We start from the raw sequence: 13213 nt of genomic DNA, 5'->3' as shown, positions 1-13213 counted from the left end.
ACCCACAGCATGGAGAGCTCCCTCAGTAGGACGGGATCAGGTCAGGATCAGCAGAGGACATGCCAGTGGGCCCTGAGGGGATGTGCCCCTCGGTGCTGAGGGAGCTGACAGCACCGTGAGACCGCTCCTGGTAACCTCTGAAAGGAGGTGGGAGACACTCAGGGGCTGCAGCAGCGTGGGAGGGGGAAGAGAGAAGGGCTCACGCTCATCAGCTTCACATCTGCTGATGGTCACCTGCCCCTCTCACCTCTCCCCAACCACAAGAAGCTGCTGGCCCCAAGCAGCAGGCGAGCAAACGCTTTCTGGCAGCTGCTGTGAGCAGGTTGGTGCTGCTTTATCTGTTGTTGGTTGGGTTCTCCCGGCCCCTCAGAAGGTGCAACACAAGAGCCAGGAAAGCTTTTAATGTACTTGTGAGAGGAGTTAACCACGAGCAGGAACCTGCCCTGGTCTGGCTTGTAGCTCTTCTGAGATGAAGAGAGAACATGGTCTTAGAGTTTCCTTCCAGCAGCCTGGAAGGATTAACGTGGCCGGAGCGGCCTGACTGACAGAAACTGCTCCTTGGAGCAGTCAAATTAAGAGGGGGACATGGGTGATGGCAACATGGTGGGTGGGCAGCGCTCATCTACGCCAGCTCATCCTGCCTGCAAGCAAGTGAACGATGAGCCTGGAGAGCCAAAGCTTCACCCTTCAGTGTCTTTCTGAAGACATCTCTGAGTGAATGCTTACCCTGAACGTTGCTGTTGCCCGGTGGTGCATCCATTGCTGCTGCCAAGGGATACCCAAGAAATGTGCTACTTCCAGGGAGGGGACAGGGCTGTTCCTTTTCACATGTCCTACTCGTGTGCCCAACTTCCAGTTGCTTTTAGCTCAGTTACTGCATGCAGAACGTGACATGTGATATGACCCTGCAAGAACCTGGCACTGCACTGAGGAACTACGTGCATGGGAATAGAGAACCTGCTGGGCACGGGGAGAAGGGGAGGTTAAAACAGAAATGAGAGTGCCCAGCTGGCCACAGCCAAGGGGAGAGGCAGGGTCTGAGTGGAGCATCCTCCCCTTTAACACCAACCCCCCTTCCAAAAAAGTGTTGCCCTCTTTGTACTGGGCCAATTGCAAGCTCCACTCACCTTAAAGGTCATTGTCCTTCCACCAGTGGCTGCAGCTGGGGCTGCAGGTGATGCAGTGGCTGCCTCACGCCAAGCAGCCTGGCAAGGGACTAGGAGCCTACTGAGACACAGATGTGGCAGGTTAGGGGGGTAGACACAATATAAATACCTGAAGGAACTCACTTGGTGTGAGAACAGCTTAGAAAAATGGAAGTATAAAGTTTAACCATCAAAACTTAACCATTGCTCTAATGACACACTAATCTCTTACAGAGTTTGGGTTTGTGCTTAATGTCCCTCATCTGTGGCCATGGCCCCATCCTGAAGTGGGACAGCCCTCCAGGTGCTGGGCATATGGGATTTCTATTTTAAGTGCCCATGAATGCAAGCAGAATGAGGCCCTGGTCACCTTTCTGCCTCTTCTCTTAAGCCTCTCATCTGTCTAGAAATATGTAATGGGGTCAGTATTGCTGTAGACATCAGCTCCTTGGTTCTTCACCGTAGCAGTGTCACAGCCTGATGCACTACAGCTGAGAGACAACCTTAAATTAGTTAAACACTGCACTCTTCCAGAGAGATTTTGTTCTTTATCTAGCCTTAAATAGATGTTCAGTAGCCATTAAATAGCAGGAGCTGTCTCGACTCAGGAGCCTGCAGGGAAATGCTGGTGTGCTCTTTATGGGGGCTATAGCCCAAAGCTAAGACAACTCAATAGGAAGACCAAACTTCTGGGATCTGCTGCTCTTTGTTCTGCACAGGGGGAAGGTAAATAAATAAGTTCTCTATGACCCAGGTTCCAGCTTTACCACAAAACCAGGTTCTGGAAAAGAACCTTCTCCATAAAGAAAAAGCTTGAACAGGGCAGTGCTGTAAACCTGCAAAGCTTTATGCGGGGGTAGAGAGAAGCTTATTGATGTAGAGTTGGTTGTGACACACTCACGTGTGGCAAAGAGGGGTTTGTGCTCTGAGAATGAGCTGCTGCGAAGCTTCCTCTTTGCCAGTGGTTTTTCCTCTATTTTGTTGTGCTTGGGCAACTTGTGGATGTTATTCTAGAAAAGCCATGAAACGAGGGCTGTGAATGGAGTTTTCCTTTGCTACCCCCCACCTCATCCTGATGAAATCCAAGAAAATTAAAGGCAAATATCAGCACTTGCAGCACATGAGACTTCCTCTGAGCCCTGTTTACCTGTGCAGAGTGGTAGAGGTGAAGAAGACAACTCCTGCAGGCTGCTCATTCCTAGCACAAAACCAGTCACAGTCAGGCTCAGTTTGAATAAAGCAAATCTATTCCAGCACCATAACATTTTATTAAACTGCACTGTCAAAATCACATTGATGGCAGGGAGAATACTGCTATCAGTGCATATTTCCTGTACTAAGATGCATTCAGAGCATCCAAAACTTGCTGAGGAAAAGGACACTGGAACAGAATCCTTCATAACCAAAGAGACAGTAGAAAACTCTGCCACAAAACCCAGGGCAGGTGGGAGCTGGCTGGAAAAGGGAACACTTCAAGTCAGATCAAGCAGGGAGGGTTATTGTTAAAAAGCACACTTTTAACTGGTATTTAACTTTTCATCTGAGTTAAGATGCTGCTGAACGGCAGGTTTTAAATAGCAGCCCCTCTCCCTGCAACTGCCTGTTCACAAACTCAAATACTGTGTACTGTTCCTTCATTTGTGAACAATGACACACACTGACCACAACAGCTTGAGATGTTACTATAGTTATAAAACCCTACTTTGTTTTCTAGAACAAACAATAAAAAGGAGCAGGAACACATTCTATACAGAAGTAAAAAAAGAAAAAAAAGAATTCAAACCAAAAACCAGTTGAGTTTCAGACAGTTGAGAGAACATGAGGTTGAGTTTGAAAAGCCACTTCTGAAGTCTCTATAACTAGTTCTAGTCTCCCCAAGCTGCTGCTGCTGCTGCGGAACAACACAGCGATAGCTCCAAGCTGGAGCAACAAAAGGAAGAGTAACGCAGATGGCACAGGTAGTGTAAGAACAACTCAGGATACCAAGCCTCTTAAGGTGTCCTTAGAGTTGTTAGACAGACAGAAGGGAATCAGCTGCAGGGGTGCACATAGAGGACCTTCACACGGACCTGCTGACCACTGCTGGGTTCTGGGAATTTGGCTGCTTGGCACCTGCAGATCCGACTCCAAGCTCCAACTACTCCTTATGGACTCCAAGAAGTGGATGCTGGTCCTGGCCAGGTTGGGCATGCTGTGCCTCACCTCCTCTGAAACCAAGAGCAAATTCTCTGTTGCTGCTTCTGGTAGCAATGGGTTAGGCCCTCTTTTAAAAAAAATACATGCTTAAAAGTAGACAAGTACCACAGAACACCAGGTTGGAAGGGACCTCAAGGGTCATCTGGTCCAACCATTAATCATTGGTGTGTAACTAATCCTAGAATCCCAGACTGGTTTGGATTGAAGGGACTTGAAAGCCCATCTGGTTCCAGGGCCCTGCCACAGGCAGGGACACTTTCCACTAGAGCAGCTTGCTCCAAGCCCCATCCAACCTGGCCTTGAACACTGCCAGGGATGAGGCAGCCACAGCTTCTCTGGGCACCCTGGGCCAGCGCCTCAGCACCCTCACAGGGAAGAGCTTCTGCCTAAGAGCTCATCAGAATCTCTGCTCTGGCAGGTTAAAGCCATTTCCTCTTGGCCTGTCCATACAGGCCCTTCTCCAAAGCCCCTCTCCAGGCTTCTTGTAGCCCCTTTAGACACTGGAGCTGCTCTTAAGTCTCCCCTTAAGAAGCCTGCTCCAAGCTGAACCAGCCCAGCTCTCTCAGCCTGGCTCCAGAGCAGAGCTGCTCCAGCCCTCATTCACGTACCAAATTAAAGTTTAGCATCCTCCCTGCCCGCATTGCTCAGTGCAGGTACCTCACTTCATCCTTTCGGGAAAAATTGCAGCACCAATTCGATTTGTATTCCAAGCCCCTCGCCCGTTCCGGAGGGCAGTGCACCATGTTTTGGAGAGGGGCAGGGAAAGAGAAACCGCTGTACAAACGACCCTCCAGGGAAGCAGCGGGTGCGCCCCAGCACGCTGATACCCCCGGGGATAACCGCAGGCAGTTACCGCGGTTCGGTCGTTCAAACCATGCCCCAAGCTCCGCCACACGCCGCTCCAGGGCCAACTGCAGTGAGCGCAGAAACGACGGCCTTTACCACCCCCCACTCCTTTCCCCGCACGCCAGCAGCCGCTCTCCGAGCTCCCCAAGCCCCGCTGATACCGAACAAGGCCTCCCACCGCCGGCCCGGCCCGGGGAGCCTCCAGCCACCCTCCCACCTCCACGACTCCCGCCCTCCCGGAGCCAGCCCCTCAGTCAGTGCCGGCCCCGCCGCGGCCGGTCGCAGCCAGAGAAAGCCGAGACAGAGCCGCACGCTGCGAGACCACCAGCCAGCTCTGCCGCGAGCCCCCGTTCCCCCTCGCAGGTCCCGGTCCCGGCCCCGCCACCGGCAGCAGCAGAAGCCGCTCCCTCGGCCCCACCGCCCGCCGAGGAGACCCGACGCGGGCGTCACTTCCGGCGGGATGGCACCGCGCTGCCTGATGGGACCTGTAGTGAGGAGGGCGGGAGAGAACGGAATGGGACGGGAGTCGGCCCTAGTCCGCCGGCGGCCTCTGCTTTTCTGCGGCAGCGGCAGCCAGAGCTCCCCTGAGCTGGGCCACTCAGGCTGGGCCCGCTGGGTAGGAGTTTGCCGGCGCTGGGATAAATTGCGACAGTGAGAATAGATCCAAGAGAAAGGGGACCTTGAAGCTCTTCCAGTTCCAACCCCTGCCACGGGCAGGGACACCTTCCACTAGAGCAGCTTGCTCCAAGCCCCTGTGTCCAACCTGGCCTTGAGCACTGCCAGGGATGGGGCAGCCACAGCTTCTCTGGGCACCCTGTGCCAGCGCCTCAGCACCCTCACAGGGAAGAGCTTCTGCCTAAGATCCCCTCTCAGCCTCCCCTCTGGCAGGATCGCTCAGCACTGTGTAACGTCAGGCCTTTGGGTGGCTTTGCCAGCAGCGGCTTCGTCTTCTTTCTTTTCACCCCATTCCTTCAGGCCGCTGAGTCCCGCTCCAGAGCCGCTGCAGCAGCACGAGGCAGTAGATGGCACTGCCCTGCAGGAAAACTGCTGCGGGCTGCCCGCTGGCACTTCCCTAAGTCACAGCGACAGCGAAAGCTGGCACAGGAGCATCGGGTGCTCCCTGCGCCTGTCTCTGGGAACTGGGCAGAGCTGAGCTCCAGGGCAGCCAGATAGGAGGAAAGTGGTCTCCCACTCCAGGGGCTGGCTGCTGGCATTGTGGGTTCATTACACGTGGGCTCAGCAGCCTGAGGCTCGCCAGTAGCTTCTCCAGGCTCCTCCTAGGTGTGTGAATTTGGGCTTATAGTTGGTTTTGAAGTGGGATAAGCTTTCCCTGCTGACAGCCGGCACACGTCCCTGGGGAGTTTTTGACTGTCCCTCTCATTGCTGTCTAGCCCTGGTCTGGTGGCAGGACCTGGAATCACACCAACCTGAACAGTCACAGCTTTTTTTCCACCATAGGCCCTGAAGCTGCAGCATTCTTTGGGCTCCTCTTCTCTCCTGTGAGGAGCAAGGGTGCACAGGCACTTTGATAACCAGGGGGAGGTTTCTCTGAGCTCGATAATTTTGCCACCTTCCCTCCTCTGTGAAGTTGCTCTTGGTCACACTCCAGCACTTGAGACATGAGCCACAGCAATGGGCCAGCCAGAGCTACAAGTCCTGTGCTGAAGCTGAGCACAGCTGTTGATTTTTCACCCTGGGGCTGGTGTTCAGAGAACCTTGCAGCATCTCTTCCCTCCCCATTCATGGCAGGTCCAGGCAGATGGGAACTGCGTCACGTTTGCATTGCCTGATGAGGACCACACACTTGGCAATGCTCTCCGATACATGGTCATGAAGAAGTAAGTGGAGTCTCCACAGTGCCTGGTACCGCTGGGGGTTCCTCTGTCTCCTATTCTGCCCTTCTCCTCACTAAGTTGCACCTCAGTTGCTGCTGGAAAAAGGCAAAACTACCTCTGTGCATGCCTGTTGGAGTATTTATATTGGAGCTGGTGCCAGAGGGTCCTTATCTACCCCCTCTCTTAGCAGGATTCACTTTCTCCTTGTGCTGTTAGTCCCGAGAGTGCTAATAGGCCTTGATGAGTCTGAACAGCCTCACCTGGGGCCTCCACACACACCCTGCCCACAGGCTCAGGAGCCCCATTTAAGCTCAGCTCAGGGCTTTCAGTCTCTCCTGAGCTATGTTGTATGAATATGGGTCTTTAGCTCAGCCTGTACTGGGCTGTTGGATGCTGACCCATGGACTGACTTCCTGACCCGACATCAGCCTCTGCTCATTGTTGTACATTGTACATCTGCTTGGTGGTCATAGGTTTTGTCTGACCCTCATTACCCTCAGCTGACCTGCAGATTGTTTTCCTGGCCTGGCCTCAGGCCTGTTTCACCCCCACAAACCTGCCTGGTGACCTGGACCCTTGGCTGGCCCCGGCTACCACCTTTGCACCCGCCTTACTCCCTTGCTTGGATGCTGAGGGACAGGGCTGGCCAGTGAGTTCTCTGCCCTATTGGCTGGCTTACAGTTCATGCTTCCAGCTCCCATCCCTTAAGGAACAGCCAACCCTCACTGCGCTTATGGTTAGTTACAGAGGAAATGGAACGACAGACATGTGACAGACTTCTGAATGTCTTACGTGGCTCTGGGTAAAATGATGTGCGACTCTGTGTAAGTACAGGTGGTCAGGCAGTATCTATGTCACCTCTGGGACAAGTGCTGTCAGAAAAGAGGGTAGGAACAGCCAGTATTAAGCAAATTGATCATCTTTAATGCTTCCATAAAGATGCAGGAATTGATGCTGGAAATTAATAATCCTGCTGCCCCCATTAAAGTATACAAATGGCTTCACTCTGATTTTATTGAGCTGGGAGGCACTGGGGGTTTGTGAATACTCACTGGTAAGGCTCAGAAGAATTCCAGCAGGAAGTTCAATGCTTCATCTCAAATGACAGCTGCATTGCAAATATCATGTGAATTCCTCTGATAGATCACCATGACAAGAAAAAGAGCAGCCTTCTTGTGAGGGGTGTGCTTTCTGCTGTGTGCACAACTGTTCTACCAACCACCTCGGCTTGTGAAGGCAGATGTCGTGCAGTCTGCAAACATCTTGTGGTGCCCTAGACCTATCTGCCTCCTCTGCCCAGCAGAACTGCAACAGGTCTGTGTAGAGGGAGGTTTCCAAGCAGCCAGGATCCCCTGTTTGAGCAGGATGCCAGCCAGGTCTTTCCCCTGCAGAGTTCCAGCTGCAGCTCAGAGATAGATGGAAGGGTGTGAATAAGGTTATATGGGTAGTGTCCTTTCAGCATATCCCTCCTATAAGACCCTCGGTCATGTCAGAAACATTGAGCCCCAGCGGGTCTGAGGTGGCCCAAGCCCCTGACTTCCCTGAGATTTGCTGTGGATTGGCCTGGTTTTCACTGCTCTCTTCTCCTCTCGCCCTTCCTGCAGCCCTGATGTGGAGTTCTGTGGCTACTGCATCACTCAGCCCTCTGAAAGCAAGATCAACTTCCGAATACAGACCAGAGGTATGGGATGTGCACTGTTTTCATGTTCAGGGCCCTTCTTTTGTGGAATCTCCTCTGCTCATGTCAGGTTTCCACCATGAGTCATTTCAGTAAAGAAAACCGCTCTTCTCCCTCTTCTCTGCAGGCACAGTACTGTAGTGCTGGGGTAAGGTAGATCTGCTACATCCTGTCAGAGGTGATTGATGGGTGCTTCATGTGCCCCTAAATCAGCAGAAGTTTTGGAAAGCCAACCCAAAGTGTGCTGGCATATGTAGCTGCAATGAGATAATTTGCTTCTGCTTCTCCTTCTTGCTTGTCTGGAAGCTTTGGTCATCAGGTTGTGAACCAAAGCTCTCTTGAAAGGCCACATCAGTCTGTGCTGTCTTTTGACTTGCCTCCCAGAGGGGTCTGTGTTCCCTGTTAATAGGCAGCACTGACAACTCTGAGCCTCTGGCCATCACTCACTCCTCTCAGCACACCAACCCCTTCAGCTCAGTCCACTGCCCTTCATCTAGGCTCCACAGCTTTGTTTGCTGCCGCAGGAGGTCAGCGTTATTTCATTCCTTCCTCATGGGGCTGTTCCCCCGAGTATCTAGTTTGTGCTTGCTGACTCTTTAATGTCCTAAAAATGAGTAGTGCTGAGGCTCTTCTTGTCAAGGGAACCCCTTCTCTGTGGGGCTACCTGCAGGATTTGGCTCTGCCCTTCCTGCACCATAGCCTGGGCCTGAGCTCAGCTCTCAGGGTGCTGATGGTGGGCTGGTAGGAGGGAAGTGTGTGGCATGTGCCTGGTGTAAGAGCCTGTTCCCATCACGGGGGAGCAACCACACTGCCCAGAGTGGTGAGGGAAAGGGCCACCAACCCCTTTGGAAACCACTGACCCATCTTCTTTCCCAAAGGGGCCCTTCCTGCTGTTGAGCCAGTCCAGAAAGGGCTGAACGACCTGATCGGTGTTTGCTAACATGTGCTCAATGCCTTTGAGGTGAGACTATTCCTGAAGAGTTCAGGGGGCTTTTCTGTCTCTTGGTCTCAGAGGTGAGAGGAAGGGGCTGACAGCTGTGTTGTAGGCATAAAGAACCTACAGTTATCTCAGACCTTCTCTGCGTGACCTGCGGCATGGCCTGGCTTCCCGTTCCTTGGAGTGAATGTAAAGCTCAGTCACTTCTGAAGGTACCTGGAGCTCTGTTGGAGCTGCTCAGGGTCCTCTGTGCTGGACAGAGAAGTCACAGCACAGAGCAGGGTGGTGGCATGGGATGTATGAGCCGCTCAGGTATATGCTGTCAACATTTGCTCTTTGCTCTTGCTTGCAGAGGAGCATGAAGGAGTACAGGGCCCAGAGGGAGGAAGAGATGCAGTAGCATTTAGGGATGGCAGTCTCCATGGACGTGTGTAATGTCTGTGTGTTGAATTCCCTGTGCCAAGTATTTCTGGTTGTGTGTTTTACAACTGCGTTGATGCAATCCTGTATTTTCTCTAATAATAAAGATTATGGAGGCTGATGTTGCAGAGGTGACACTGTGTTCAGCTCAGCAGGGTATGAAAAATGATAGAAGGCAGTTCTTCTACTCTTCTATCTTATTTCTTTCCCTTTCCAGGCATCATTGCTGTTTCCTGCCCAGGATTTCACAGTTCTCAGGTAGCCTTGTGCACAGAACTAGTCTGCCCCACGTCCACAGAGAGCAGAGGGGATCATCACTGTGAAAAGTCCAGCTTTTAGAGAGGCAGCACCCTCTCCCAGTTTCAGTCTTTCTGTTGCAGGCACCACTGCAGTTGACTTCAACAGATACAACCGGCCTTCCTTTTTAAACAGCACGTTATTCACTTGCAGCCCAGAACCCCTCTATGCTGGGCTGCATCCCCAGAGTGTGAGCAGCAGTCCAGGGAGGCGATTCTCCCCCTCTGCTGTGCTGAGGGGAGACCCCCCTGCAGTCCTGATCCAGCTCTGGGGCAACAGCACAAGAGGGACGTGGAGCTGCTGGAGTGAGTGCAGAGGAGGCCACAGAGATGCTGTGAGGGTTCTGGAGACAGGCTGAGAAACCTGGAGAGGGGCTTTTTACAAGGCAATGTAGGGACAGGACAAGGGGGAATGGCTTTAACCTGAAAGAGTGGAGATCGCTGCTTAATGAGAAATGCCCAATAGAAAGAGAGTCTCATTTCAAACACCACCATGTTTTATTAACATACAGATGTATAAAAGGGTGGATGGAAAGTGTCAGGTCTTCTCTAGAAAATCACCCTTTCAAATAGAAATTGATAGGCTTGGTCTCACTGACAGGCTGGCGGTGGTTTTTGTTCACAGGCCTTTAGCTCCTGCCTGGGCTGGTTTCCTCATGTTGAAAGTTGCTCCATCACTTGGAGCTTTTTAAGAAGGTCTTGAAACCCAGCTGGTCACTGATCTGCTGGTCACTTCCTCTGATATCCAGGCGATGCTGTGGGCCAGTTGCATGTTTGTTGGGCTGAGCTGAGCTGCAAGGACCACTCTTTCTGAGTGGGGAAGCAAGGGAAGGATGTGCATGCCTGTAACTGTACAGCTCTTCCTGTGAAGGGCAACAGAAGCCGAGCAGCAGGGCGCTGGCTTTGCACTTGCATTTCCGTGAGCAGCTAAAATCTCCTTTTCTGATAGTTGTTACTTTCCCTTTGAGCTGAAAGCTGCTGGTCCTGGTCATGCGTGTAGCTTAAGGGAGACCTCCTAGGGCTGGGAAAGTGCCATTGGATGCCAGTGCGATAGAAGAGCTTTAAAGAGGTCCTGTTTCCTCCTGCCCATTTAGAGTTCTGCTTCTATATACACTGCCAGCTTCTCACTGCATTGCTCCAGTACTTGCATGTGCAATAGGAGCGGAGCTCCTTTCAGCCTGGCCTTGAACACTGCCATGGATGGGGCAGCTACAGGTTCTCAGGGCTCCCTGTGCAAGGGCCTCAGCACCCTCACAGGGAAGAACTTGTGCCTAATGTCTGATCTGAATCCCCCTCAAAAACCCCTCTGTGTGGATTCAGCTGAGATAACACCCGAGGTCCCTCCATAAACACCAGCTTTAATGGAACAAATACCTTCCCTGTCCTTCAACACCCCAACTCATTGCCCCAGGGCTTGTAAAGCACCAAGGCCTCAGAGCTCATTTTCTTCACTCCCCACAACCCACAGCCTCAGCAATGGGACCACCACCCACAGAGATGCTCTCTCTGCACCCGCTGCTGCAGCCACCTGGACCTTCAGCTTTCCACTCCATGAGACACAGTTCAGCTCTAGGAAGCATCTCCAGCCCATCCCCATCCTCTGGACCTCTGGCTCCTGGGTTCAGCTGAAACAGTTATTTTTTTCTCTTTCCTTGTATCTGGTGCAGTGCTTTGTTTGGGCTTCAGTCTGGTAACACAGGTAACACTGATAACACACAGTTGCTGCTCATTAGCCCTTATCCTGATCAAGGACTTTTCAGTCTCATGCTCTGCCAGCCAGGAGGGGCCCAAGAAGCCAGGAGGGAGCAGAGACAGGACACCTGACCCAAATTAGCTAAAGGGATATTCCATACCACAGCACATCATGCCCAGTATAGAAACTGGGGGGAATTACCTGTAAGGGACTAACTGCTGCTTGGGTCGGGCTGGGTATGGGTCGGCGGGTGCTGAGTAGTTGTACTGTGCATCACTTGTTTTGATCGTTTTTTTCCTTTGCCCTTTTAGTTTTGTATTCTCTCCTCTTGTTATTTCCCTTATCATTAGTAGTAGTAGTAGTCTTATATTATACTTTATTTATTGGACTTTTCTTATCAGAAGAGGGCAAGGAACATGAAGGGGTGAGCAAGTGGCTGTGTGGTGCTGAGGTGCTGACTGAGCCCACGTCGGCCCTTTTTGGCGCCCAGCAGTAATGCTTCTCTCGGTGCGCAGGGAGGCAGCGCTGGGGTGTGGATGTGGCTCTGCCTTTTCAGACAGGAAAAAAAACAAGGACCACAATAGAGTTCATAAGGTTTCAGTTTCCTGCTGAGCCCAAAGAGTGAGCCCTCCCCACCCAGCCACAGGCAGCATCCAAACCCTACCCCCCCTGGCACCGCAATTCCCCTCCACTGCAGAGCCCCTCCTGGCAGGAGATGATGCCAGAGCACCCAGCACAGGCCAGGGCTGCCCAGAGGGATTTGCATGGTTAAAGAGAAGGCTCAAATCAGCTGCTGCCCCCCCATCCCCCCAGCCTCATATCTGGAGGACAGCAGTCCCCTGGGGATGATGCCCTGTGCTAATGGGGGCAGGCAGCACATAGGCCTGTGGATTCAGGGGGAAAGAACCTGACACTACCCAACACCCTCCCAAAAAAACCCCCATGCACTGAAGTTATCTGCACCAGGGAGCAGGGAGAAAAGTGGGAAGGGTCGGGTGAGTCCTGCAGCTATTCTTGAAGGCTCTTCTCTACTTGGGGGCTGCTTTTAAAGAGAAAGAAAGGGAGAAAAGTGCAATTGGCCTCCCTGGTTGTGTGTTATTCAAAACAAAAGGCAGAAATGAGTTCATTTCTTTGCCATTTATTGCAGGCATCCCAGAGGCTGAAATCCACTGAAACTGAGAGCCTATTAAACCTGGGAGGAAGATGGGGTCGACTCAGCCAAGTGAGAAACACCCAGACCCACCTCTAATGGGTGGAAAGAGCATCCTTGCTGCTGCGCTGGGACATTTCAAAGGACCTGGAAGGGAGAGGAGGAGGAAGGAGTTGAGCGTCTCTGGAGCCAGGGGCTCTGGTGCCCCACACGCCTGGCAGAAGCGAGGGCTGCAGTGGCCCTCACACACGCAAACGGACAAATATCATTCCTTAGTCCATGGACCATCCCTATAAAGCTCACTGAGTTCATTCAGTCCGTGATGTCAGGTTCATCTGTCATCAGAGTCTTTCAGGGCAGGAGAGACGGTGTGTAGTGTTGGACTTTTCAGTCTCATGCTCTGTCAGCGAGTAGGGGCAAAAGAAGCTGGGAGGAAGCAGAGACAGAACACCTTACCCAAACTAGCCAAAGGGGTATTCCATCCAGTAGCATGTCATGCCCAGTATGGAAACCTTGGGGAGTCACCCCAAAGGGTCAGGCTGCAGCTAGGGCAGGGGGCGCTGAGCAACTCTATTGTGCGTAACTGCTGGCTATTGGTTTTTTCCTTTGCCCTTTTAGTTTTATATTCTCTCTTCTCTTGTCATCATAATTATTAGTATTATTAGTACTAGTAGAAGTAGTTGTATATTACACTTTAGCCATGGGACTGTTCTTATCTCAATCCATGGGGTAGTAGTAGTAGTAGATCTATATTATACTTTAGTTATGGGACTGTTCTTATGTCAACACGTGGAGAATTCTTTCAATTCTCCTCCCCCCACATCTTGCCTGGAGGGAGGCTGGGAAGGGGGGGTGAGGGAGCGGCTGCGTGGTGCTGAGTTACCAGCTGGGCTTAAACCACAATGCAGCTAATGCCAGTGAGTTACCAAGGTGTCTGTGACTCATGTGCTCTGGCTGACACACTGCATCTTCATCTCCTTCCACTTGGGATAGGAATCTGGAAATAAAGGAAAGGCC

General features: G+C 52.1%; 1 pseudogene across 1 annotated transcript; it reads left to right on the top strand.

Moving 5' to 3' along the window:
• The first annotated feature begins 4647 nt into the window (after window positions 1-4647).
• On the top strand, window positions 4648-9037 carry LOC308224699 (DNA-directed RNA polymerases I and III subunit RPAC2-like; annotated as a pseudogene). The gene is made up of 5 exons: window positions 4648-4803; window positions 5937-6025; window positions 7627-7703; window positions 8579-8661; window positions 8990-9037. The product of its transcript is annotated as a DNA-directed RNA polymerases I and III subunit RPAC2-like (transcript).
• Window positions 9038-13213: the final 4176 nt, after the last annotated feature.

Source organism: Psittacula echo, assembly GCF_963264785.1.
Source record: "Psittacula echo genome assembly, chromosome: 8".
NCBI lineage: Eukaryota > Metazoa > Chordata > Aves > Psittaciformes > Psittacidae > Psittacula > Psittacula echo.
The sequence above is the reverse complement of the archived record's forward strand: the minus strand, read 5'-3'. Positions and strand labels throughout refer to the sequence as shown.